This window comes from Rutilus rutilus, assembly GCF_951802725.1.
Source record: "Rutilus rutilus genome assembly, chromosome: 5".
In the NCBI taxonomy this organism is placed as follows: Eukaryota; Metazoa; Chordata; class Actinopteri; order Cypriniformes; family Leuciscidae; genus Rutilus; species Rutilus rutilus.
The window spans coordinates 26,958,053-26,969,115 of NC_140213.1; the positions used below are offsets into that span (position 1 = coordinate 26,958,053).

Genomic DNA, 11,063 nt, shown 5'->3' on the forward strand with positions numbered 1-11,063 from the left:
TAAAGACATGATTGGCTATCAATTTTATGTGGATAAAGGCATATTTTGTACATGACTACACATATAAGGCCAAGAGAATATGTCGTTGTAACGTAATAGCATCTCGTTATTACGAGAAAAAGATGTCGTTTTAACGACATAAGATCTCGTTATTACGAAAAATATATGTCGTTTAAACGACATAAGATCTCGTTATTACGACATAATTGAGTGGAAAAAATAATACGACTCCTAGCGCAATTTTTGGCGTTGTCGGGGGGAGGCGCACTACGTACACGCACCGTGCACTTGGAAAAAGCTCCTTATACTGTCTATGGGAAAAAGCAGCAAATCAGTTAGGCCTACATCAAATCAATCTTCTCTCAAGCCTGTCTGTATGGAGTCTACATTATTTCCCTATAAAAAAACGATAGAAAGCATGATAATAAGTGGGTGCTCGGATGAGTAGGCTACATACCAAATTTTTTAAAATGTGAATGTGGATTGTCAAAGGGTGCCTCAAAGGAGATAATACGTCGATTTTGTGCTGAACATGGCATACGGAGAGAGCGTCTGCAAGATTCCCAGCTCGAGGTGGAAGTTGCAAAAGCAGTTACCGAGGTAGGTCAGTTCACATTTACATATAATTAAATGTAAAGGTGTATGTGTATTTGACGTGCTGTCCGGGAGGAGGGCTCCGAGCTCGGAATTTGGCCCTAAACAAAACTCCCCCCGGGTTGTGATAGGAATAGTTACTGGAACTGGAAGTGTTGTATGTATGTTTTTCCCCTCAACAGACTGGGCCAACATATGGCAGAAAAATGATGAAGGGATACCTGGCTTCAAAAGGTATCAAAGCATCCGAAGGCCGCGTGGGATGTATGCTGCGAACAATCAATCCTCCCTATCACATGGCTCGATATCAGGTATTGGTAAATAAATTATGGATTATGTTGTTAAATTTTTGGAAGTGTTTGTCTTTAATTAAACCATGTTAGTGTTATAAAGGTTAAAAAGTTGTTCACTTCAATACTATATTACTGCATTACCAGGCTGCAGTTTCAGGTGCACATTTCTAGGACCCTAGTTTTGTGACCACGCCACTAGCCAATTCAGAAGAGACCTGATTCAAACTTGATGCAAAGATGAGACCCATGGAAATTATTCACTTTTTATTATCTTTCACTGGAGTCAGCAGTCTCCAGTTATTATTTAGCTGCAAAAACAGTTAATTGTGCTTCTGGCTGTTGTAAACGGGCATTTGTTTGATTTATTGACATTCTGAAACACACTAGTTTTACAGTTTACTGCACTTTAAGTGTATCACACATCAGTGTACGCATGTGGTACGCATGTTGCATTTCGGCTAATGAATTTAAGTCTCGCACAGATACAGAAAATAGTCTCTTTTCAAGGAAATTTAATTTAAAACCAGAATATAGTTGCTCATATACTGAAACAAATTAGGTTAAATATTTCAAGAGGATTACCAACAGATATGTTTAGAATTAGGGTTTGATTAGGACAATCATTTAATTAATACAATTAAAATCATTCCTGAAAGATTGGCATAAGTGCCATAAAATGGTAGAAACTGCTATTACATGCTTGCATGCATTCAAAAATGGCTGGGTTGTTGTGGTCAGCTAAGTTGAGTAAAATCAGGCTTTGTGAGATGGGTATAAACCTGGAAAGCACCGTTAGCCAACTATGGTGTCAAGTTTCATCTTTATCAGCAAAGTTTAAAGAGGCTGTGTTTGCCGAAACCAACGGACATTCGCAAACAGCATTACAAAGTTTTGTGGTTGGAACGACGGCTCCCAACCTGTGGCTAGAAGCAGAGTTTCTTGTTTGCATGACATGGACTCAAATCCTTATCTGGAGCCAAATAAGTAAGCTGACATTCAGTACAATCTATATCTTTTATTTTATCAAAAATATACAAATGTTATTTATTTTAAGGACTGGATTCACAGACATGGCTTCGTTTAAGCCAGGATTAAGCCGTAGTTCAATTAGGACATTTAAGTAGCTTTTATAAACCTGCCCCAAAAAAACATTACTGGTGTGCCTCTTGAGACAAAAATGGCACTGACATATTTGAAGATATATCAATGCAATTTCAGCTCAAACATGCATTTTAGTCTTGGACTAGCTTAAGCCTTGCTTGTCTGTGAAACCGGGGGTTAGTTTGTCAAAAAAATTTGAAGCACGTGTTCTAGTACGTAAGAACAAGCTGTTGAATCTGGAAATGAATCAAAATAACTATTACTATTAAATTACAAACATGGCATCTGGGGACTAATTTGATCTCAAACAAATTTGCGACAATACGATTTCGGGAAATAACCGTGACTATCTAGTAGTTGATTTCTTCAATGATGAATTGTACTATGGTAGTTAAGAAGCGAGTTGCATCATTGTATGGGAAGCGCTCCCCTGGCCGAGCCAGCTAGTTATAGAGGGTCAGCTTTAAATGTGTGGGACTACTGCTCCTTAAATAGAAAGTACATTCCTAACCCCACTAACTTGAAAGTCTCCACCCACTGGAGTTATAAACTCTGCACACTTGGAGGTCTCCAGGCTACAGCAACGATGCGATTTCATGTAGATTTCTGTAATAGAAATGAATTAATAATTAGTAAAAAATCTATTTAGTAGGTAGTGTTGTTTTTCCCAGTGTTTTGCTATTAGGTTAAAAAAATCAAAATAATCTAAACATTTACTACTCCCCTTTTTTTTATACAGGGATCTCGGAACTTTAATCCGATACCATACACTGCAGAATACATGGGTCACAAATTACATATCGACCAAAATGAGAAGATGGTAATGTTTGGAGTGACCCACGTAGCAGCTGTGGATGGATACTCCAGAAAAATTGTCGCACATTCCACTATGCCAGTGAAAAACAACCTGACAATATATCAAAATGTTTATAGGTAACTTCAAATTTTTACTTTAGTTGTGTAGTTCCAAATTAATTCCATACATTTATGAGAAATGTGTGAATAATCCTAATCATAACACTAACCGCCAAGAGTATTAACAATTAGGCTACATGTTTTTGGGTGCAAGAGTGAACTTGGCTTGAACTTGAGGAGAAATAGTCCAAAAATTAATTGGTTGTTTCAACAAGCATTACCTATTCACCATGTGTGTGTTTTCTCAGAGGAGGCAAAGAAAAAAAAATGTATAAGAAAATAATCCATTCGATAAATTCCACCTTTAATTTTCGAGCATCAATTCACAAATAAAATAGGACTATACATGAAATCTGAATTTTGTTACTGCATCTTTGGAATAAATGAAAAGCTTTGAGATTTATACATGGTTTTGATTAATATAACAGTAATTGCATACATTTTAATGTAAAAATAAAATTGTATTGGTGGTGTTCTTAATAGTTTATGTAATGTTTATGTAACCTGGAAAATGTCAACATTGCGTGTAACTGGAACATGAATTTACCTTTTTCTTAAATACTGAGGACTTTGCCTCATTTCAGAACACTGCTATTAATACATTTGTGTTAAGCAAGACATTATACTGTAGAGCTAAGAGACAATAACTTGACTGGCTAAACAGCATTTTTTACCTTCAGTGCTTTTAGCTATAAGCTGTACTTCTTGTTTCTTGCAGAAGTGCAGTGATCGAATATGGAATGTGGGACCAGATCAGGGTGGATCATGGGAAGGAGTTTTATTTAACACTTTTTATTCAAGAGAAACTTGCACACCTTAGACACAACAGAGAGAAGCAGCCATATTGCCAAACACCGTCAACAAATGTGAGTCGTAATATATTCATAAACATTGTAGGGCAAGAGAAACTATAGTGTCCTTTTAACATGATCTATTAAGATGTTTTGTTTTGTTAACTGCACTTAGTATTGTTGTGTCCAATACAGGGGCCTATACCATGAAGCCGGTTTAGGTGGCTAGCCAGATATGTTTCACTTTAGTTTGTGCCAACCCTGGGTTTTAGGCATCATGAAAGTGGTTTGGCTTTTAGCAGTGTTCATCGCCATAGTAACTTGCGCTGATGTCACTCCTAAACTCAGGATCAAAGCCTGTGTTGACAGAGAAAGTTGATGAACAGCGTAATGGCACCAACAAAGGTTGGATTGTTTGGTTTTGTCAACTCGAAACTAATCCCGTAACCCTTTGTTTAACTACCATCATGGTACCATCAAATATAGTGATACTTCAGAATCACTGGAAGCTGATAGGAAGATTAGAGTACTTTACTGACCCTGTAGGTTAAGCAAAATTAACTAAACTTTATTCAAGTTATTTATATAGAATGCTATATGATCAGTGGCTAAGTTCTCTTAACACGCATACATTTTTACAATTTGAAATCAGGAAATCATTATAATGCATAAATTATGAGAAACATGAATAATTGGTTCTCCTTCACAAATATAAGTTTCCAGGGAGGTTTGTTAGAGGGTGAGTGGGACATTAAGAGGGAAGCGACCTGCCAGGAACAGTATTGGACTCCCCAAGAGGTGTATGAATATTTTTATTTTTATCTTTTAAGTCTTTGAAACTATACAATTCTGCAAACGTATGCACTAACTAACCAGCTTACATCTCCGTAGAAACTGACTCGCCATGCTCCATACCATGATGAACCCCCTAGAAACTTTTGATGTCTGTCTCTCTTAATGACTGTCTGTCTTTGCTATAAAACTTTCATAGTTTGTATCAACAAATTTAGCTGTCTTGTTTTTCTTTTCATTTATAAAACAGAATCACATTATTGAAAGAATATGGCCAGAAGTCAACAACAGAGTAAACTATCCGCTGAAAGGAGCTCTCATCCAGTTAGTGGACCAGGAGGAGATTGATATGCAGGATAACCTCACACAATACTGTGTGTCTTCTCTGACGTGTCAAGTGGCTCAAATTGGACTTGAACGAGTTGTGCATTCCTGGAATGCACACAGTATTCCAGGTAAATCTGAAGCAGGTGGTTTTTCGTTAAACCAAGCCTCTTGACCTTGATTAGTTGTTGACAGGATTTTTGTCTGCTGTGCTACTTCATAACAGGAAATGTAGGCTCCACCTGAAGCCCTAAAGTCTAAATTTCCTTGTAGGGAATGGAGTTCCTGATCATCTGGCCCATGGTGGATGCCCGAAGAAAGTCTCTCCTGATGTTTTGCCTGATGCAGTGGATGCAGCAAACTGTTATGACCAAGAAGTTGGTTCTTCATTGACACGGGAGTCATCCTTTGGAAGGAATCCTTTTTTACATCTCGAAGACCAGGAAGCAGCTCAGAGGGAATTTTCCCTGCACTATCCAAACATTTGTTTGTTATTTGAAAGTGCTGTTAATTTCCAGCCTGACCATTTCAAACATGCCATTAGAAAGCTAATTGACATTGTAAGAAGTCTAAGTTCCTAATTGTAACTATTACCTATTTGGCCCATCTGCTTAAGTGCATTGTTGCACCTCCAGTGATTAATTCGATATGTTAAGCATTTTGTTGACTTCTTAAATTACCTTTTTTTTTGGAAATTGCCTTTTTTTGGGGACCTAAAAAGTGTGAAGATGGTTTATACATTCACATTTTATATATAGAGAGTGATATTCCTTTTGGGTAGACAATGTATATTCGGAACAGAGGGACATTTGAAACAGTAACATGCTCTTCGATTGTAGACATTTTAAAGGACGTGGTTCTCTAATCTGAAGATATCAAATAAAGATTTTTTTTTTTGAGGTAATAATTTCATTTCACCACCTCCATTCATTATTGAATTGCTTGCGACCTTTTATCAGAGGGACAGTTGAAACGCATCGACTGAACCCACAGTAGATTAATGTATCAGACGCTGTCAAATTACACACGTCAATGCACTGATGGAGGTTATAACTGCAAATGACACCACAATTAATAACTGAAGAAGAGTAAATGTGTATGTTGCACACTTACTAAGTGAATGTTATTATTATTATTAATTACAGCTGTACAGGTGAACTGGTTTTAATTGTTCAATATTTTGGCAAAAAGTGTTAACATTTAACAATTTACCCCTATTAGTTGCAACTGATACGAGGGAGTCATGTTCCTTTAAAGAACCCATCCCCCACCCACCCCCAATTTCGACTGGTGGCCAGTGTTTCACTTATCGTCGACAGCAACATTAATAACATCTTCTAAGTGTAAACTCTTTTTCTAACACTAAAATCTGTGACAATGGCATACGTTTTGTTTAAAGACAACAAAAGAGTTTCTTTGAGGCTGGAAGATATGCGCGCCGAACGGATTGGAAGGATTTTCCAGGTGTGTCTAATTAGACAATTAAGTTAGTTTAATTGAAGTGGCATTAAGTCGTCAATGCTGTCAACAGTTAACCCTTTTGCATCGATTAAAAAAAGTTACACATAGGTCCATAGTGGTCAAAAATGTCAATGTCAAAAAACTCATAAAAATTTGAAGCTTGGGAGCACAAACTTAAGTTTGGTCTCATTTTAAAGAAGACCATTGGAAGATTGTTGCTGAAGTAAAAAAAATTAAAATAAAATTAAAAAGTAAAACCCCCAAAAAAGTTATATAGGCCTAGGTTTAAGTTTATTAAATTGATTTATGAACATTATTTTATATAAAATATATTTTATGAAACATGTCGAACTCTAAAACGGCTAGAAAATCAAACCCATACATCTAAACAAGTTGTGTTCCAAATTAGAGGTTGATATCTCAAAAAATTAGCTTTCCGTAAGATTTTGTTTGGGCGCAGTAGGCCTAACACATTTCCCCCATTATGCTAGCAAAACTCCACTGGTTATTAGCAGTTGAGTTTTTCTCAAGTATTACAAGCACACACACATTTTTAACAACCACACTTTGACATCCATACCAACACACCCACACAATTATTGTTGCATAATTTATCCAATTGGCTCTGTACGGAAGCCCTGAACCGCAACGTAAAAAAAAGAAAAATCCGTAAAAAATAAATAAAATAAATTCTAAAATTACGATAATAAAGTCGAAATATTTCGAGATTAAAGTCGAAATGTTTCGACTTTATTCTCATAATTTTTTTTTACGTTGCGAAAAGCTAGAGTTTAAAGTCGAAACATTTCGAGACTACGGTGAAGAGAGAGACAGTAGCCTACGGTTACTGTTAAGTGTTCTTGGACCAGATGGCTTTGCCTATAGACGAGCACGAAAACACGTAGCCCCTAGACTTTGAGTCAACGTGCCACATAGAGTTTGGACCAGGATTGTGGTAGGCTACCTACTCCGGCGTAGTCTGTGTGCCGTCTATAGGCAACACCATAATGCATGTTGGTAGATTAGCACCTGTAGAATTTCCTTTTGTTGAAAGCCCAGATAAAAGTAAAAAGCTACTTTTAAAGGAAATAGGGGTGAAATAGACACACGGGGCAAAACCAACATGGGGCAAAAGACACACAGTATTGACACAAATACTTCAGCTAGAATAATGTTTTTAATAATGTCTAAGTTACTACTTGATCAAAACAATCACTTCAGCAAAGTTTGTACTATTTTCGGTTTAGTTTGATAAATAAAATAATTCATTTTTGTTCAAAAAAAAAACTGTCATTAAAATATGATCATTTTAAAAGTAAAGATTCTGAAAGCATTGAAGAAGATCCCATAATAATTTAATAGGCTATAGATTCACAGTAGTAACAAATAAATATATTTTATTATATATGATTAATATCCTATTTTTAAATATGATGGTTTCATTATAAATATGGTGAATTCAAAATTAAAAAAACAAATTCCAAATCGATGTATTTTAATCTAACCATGTCATGTCAACAAATGGAAAAGACGGATGGCTGTTTATTATCATGTTCATTATTGTGCCTTTCGCCCTGATAGCAGGGGTGCCTTTTACCCCAAATACCATATTTTTAGATATTCTTCCTTTATCAAAAAAATTTTGCTTTATTACCTTGAACAAAAGTGAAAATCATTAAAGACCATGAATCATGAAGAAAAATTTAAAAACATTAAATATTAACTCAAAGGCCAAATTCCCATGTGCATCATCAAAAGTGGTTGTTAAGAAAAGTGCTGAGCTACTTTTTTTGTGCATGACGTGTGGGGCTCTGTATTTATTTTTGTTATTTTATTTGATTAAAGATAGTTTTATAGATACATTGTCTGTACTTCAGTGGGCATTTTTGCATATTATTGAAAATCAAAAGTTAATTAGAATTGTAGTTATTCAACATAAATAATTTAGAAAAACAGTCTAGGAAAGAATCACTAGACGTAAAAGGTGTATTTCAGTTATCACTTTTTTGGTGTGTTTCAGGTTGGTACAGACAGTCTGTATTTAACAGACTCTTCAAATGTCGCTTTTTTTCCTATGGAAAATGGAGATTTTTGCAGCTTGGACCTAACTGAGAGAGGGCATTATGAGGTTCATGGCGGTGAACTTCAAGGGCAAGTAACAGCTTTGAGTCAGCGTAGTTTCTCATTTTCTCAAAGGCCTTCAAGTTCACCAGTGGCAAACTTCACACAGCCACCTAGAGCTAGTACTCCAAGATCATTTCAAAGGTAACCCCTTAAAATCCTACTCCTTTATAATGTCAATATGTGAAGTCATAAAAATATATACATTTTAAGCTTATTATTCCATATTCCTACTCAAACCATTAATTCTTCTGGATTTAAGTTGCACTTTTTGTACAATACAGAAATGTGTTTCTTTTATAGATCCATACACATCTCTGAAATACAAGATGGACGCTTGGTCTCTAGTCGAGTAGTGGTGGTGCGTTTTACAGAATCTGAGGCAAATGTGCCCAGCTTTCTGGAGAAAGTGAAGTTGGCTCTAGGCAATGATGAATCTTACGTCCTTACCAACACCCAAGGAAATGAAATCTTGCACTCAGAGGGCACAACTGGTAAATAAAATCCTATGTTTGTTAATATGGAGTTTTGCACAAAGAATATTTTTCCTTATTTTCAAAAAACAAATAAATGAATTGAAGATAAAATCTGAAACTTGAAGAAATAATAAAGGGACAATATTTACACTTATGTGTCTCAAAATGTACTAGTCAATGAGAACCCATCTTTGTTATCCTTTCTATCATGAGACAAAAGCACTGAGGGAAAAAGGAAAAAGCATGATTTAAAACTTTAGCAGCTCATTTGAGAAACAAATGCAGACAGATATTTTCAGTAGCGAATGCCATGTTTATAAAGATCAAGTTTTTAGCCTTTGATTTTTGTTCTTTTCTTTTTTTTCAGACTTTTTTATTTTATTTTATTTTTCTGTCTGGAAAGGCCACAATAGGTATTATTGGCAAAAACTTGTTGCTGTACTGTTTACTGGGTATCTGCCTGTGTTGTTGTTTTAGGATCATCTTATTGGAGGCCAAACTCCAGAAAAGTCCATGCGGTGGAAAGGGCTGCGTTTAGACAGTGGCAGCACAGTAGGAGTCTGAGGTATTGCAGTGTAATATAATACATTTCTTGCAAATTACAAATTACCCTTTTTTCTAAAAAAAAAACCTATTTATAAGTAAAGAGGGATAAGTGAAAATTATTTATGTGTTAACCTTTTTTTAATAGTCGCAGAGATGCTGAAAAATCTGTCCTTGAGAACCTTAAATCACAAATCGAGGAGCTGTTGGAGGCCTCTCATGGTTTGGAACATGTATCCAGACAGATTCAGGAGATTGTTTCCATTACACAGGGAGCAGCACAAAGGGCAAACCTAGCAACAATTTTAAAGGAGACATTCATGTGTTTAATCTGCAGAGGTACACACACACACAAAACTGTATCTTGAAATGTCCTTACCAAAACACAGTAAACTAGAAGGAACAAATATGGTGCTAAAACAGTAGCATGGATATCGCTCGGCTGAAATCATGTTCAGACTGATATCAGTTGCAAGTGTGTGGCCCCTATAGGCTGGGTTTTTGCAGTAACTGCCAAAGGTCGTATCATTTTTAGCCATGATATCAACTATAATTGAAGTGATTTGACTTACTGTTTTCCAAAACATAATCATGTTTATTTGGCACCAGCTGCAGTTAATGTTGACTTTTTATATTTTCTTTATCAAGCTATCATTGAAGAACCTGTGTTCACCTCGTGCTGCAGAAGTGTGGTGGGGTGCAAGGTCTGCATTGACCAGTGGATGGAGAACTCAAGGCAGTGTCCTAAATGCAGATCTGAGGATGTTGTCATCACAGAAGTTGCAGGCCTATCCAATGTGCTTGAAGTCACTAAGAGTTTTGTGTAAAACAGTATTCATTTTTTTTCTCCATGCACTTCCTGCATGAATATTTGTTCAGTTAGTAAGGTTCAAGCAGGGTATGTGACATCTTCAAAAGTTTAAAAACATTGCAGTTTTGTTTGCATGTGTTGTGAGAACAGAATAAAGTTTTTGCAGATTCCATTTTCCATTGTATTGACTGACAAATCTGCATGCAGACACCCAACTTTGCACATTCATTTATAGATTTAACACCCAGTCCTGACCCTGGAGCATCATGTTCTGCAGAGTTCAGCTCCAACCAGTTCCAACACACTTTCCTGAACATTTCTAGATATTCTGAAGACCTTGCTTAGCTGGTTCAGGTGTGTTTAACTAGCCTAGCAAAACTTTGCAGGACATTTGCCCTGACATTAGCTCGTTACATTAATTGAATGTGATTTATCAACAGCTAGTACATCTTAAAATATAGAGCTTATGACAAATAATAGTTCCAGATGGACAAACAATAAATGCAAAAACCAGTGTGAATAACAATATCTTAAAAGAAACTAGAGAGTGGCAAATTTTGAAGTAGGGTTCAAGTTTTAATTAGTTGTAGCCTACAGCTTTAAGTATAAACCTTATTCTCATACACAGTTATGGCCTGTTTATGAGTGAAATGTATGCTTTTATTTGTCATTTAAACTGATGCAAACAGTGAAAGAGAGTAGAAAAGACTTACTATCCTGTCGCCCCCTCTAGTGGACAACATTAAGTATTACGGCCTTCTTTGCTCAGATAACGCAAGTCAATGGGATTTTTTTTTTTTTTTTTTTTTTTTTTTGGAAGGAAAGTCTGACCAGTCCGAAA

General features: G+C 36.0%; 1 pseudogene across 1 annotated transcript; it reads left to right on the forward strand.

Moving 5' to 3' along the window:
- The first annotated feature begins 376 nt into the window (after positions 1–376).
- Positions 377–10,238, forward strand: LOC311291115 (annotated as a pseudogene). Its single transcript has 12 exons — positions 377–600; positions 777–905; positions 2,728–2,921; positions 3,622–3,769; positions 4,737–4,941; positions 5,084–5,370; positions 8,292–8,422; positions 8,696–8,886; positions 9,346–9,433; positions 9,560–9,633; positions 9,684–9,750; positions 10,097–10,238. The product of its transcript is annotated as an uncharacterized misc_RNA (transcript).
- The last annotated feature ends 825 nt before the right edge of the window (positions 10,239–11,063 follow it).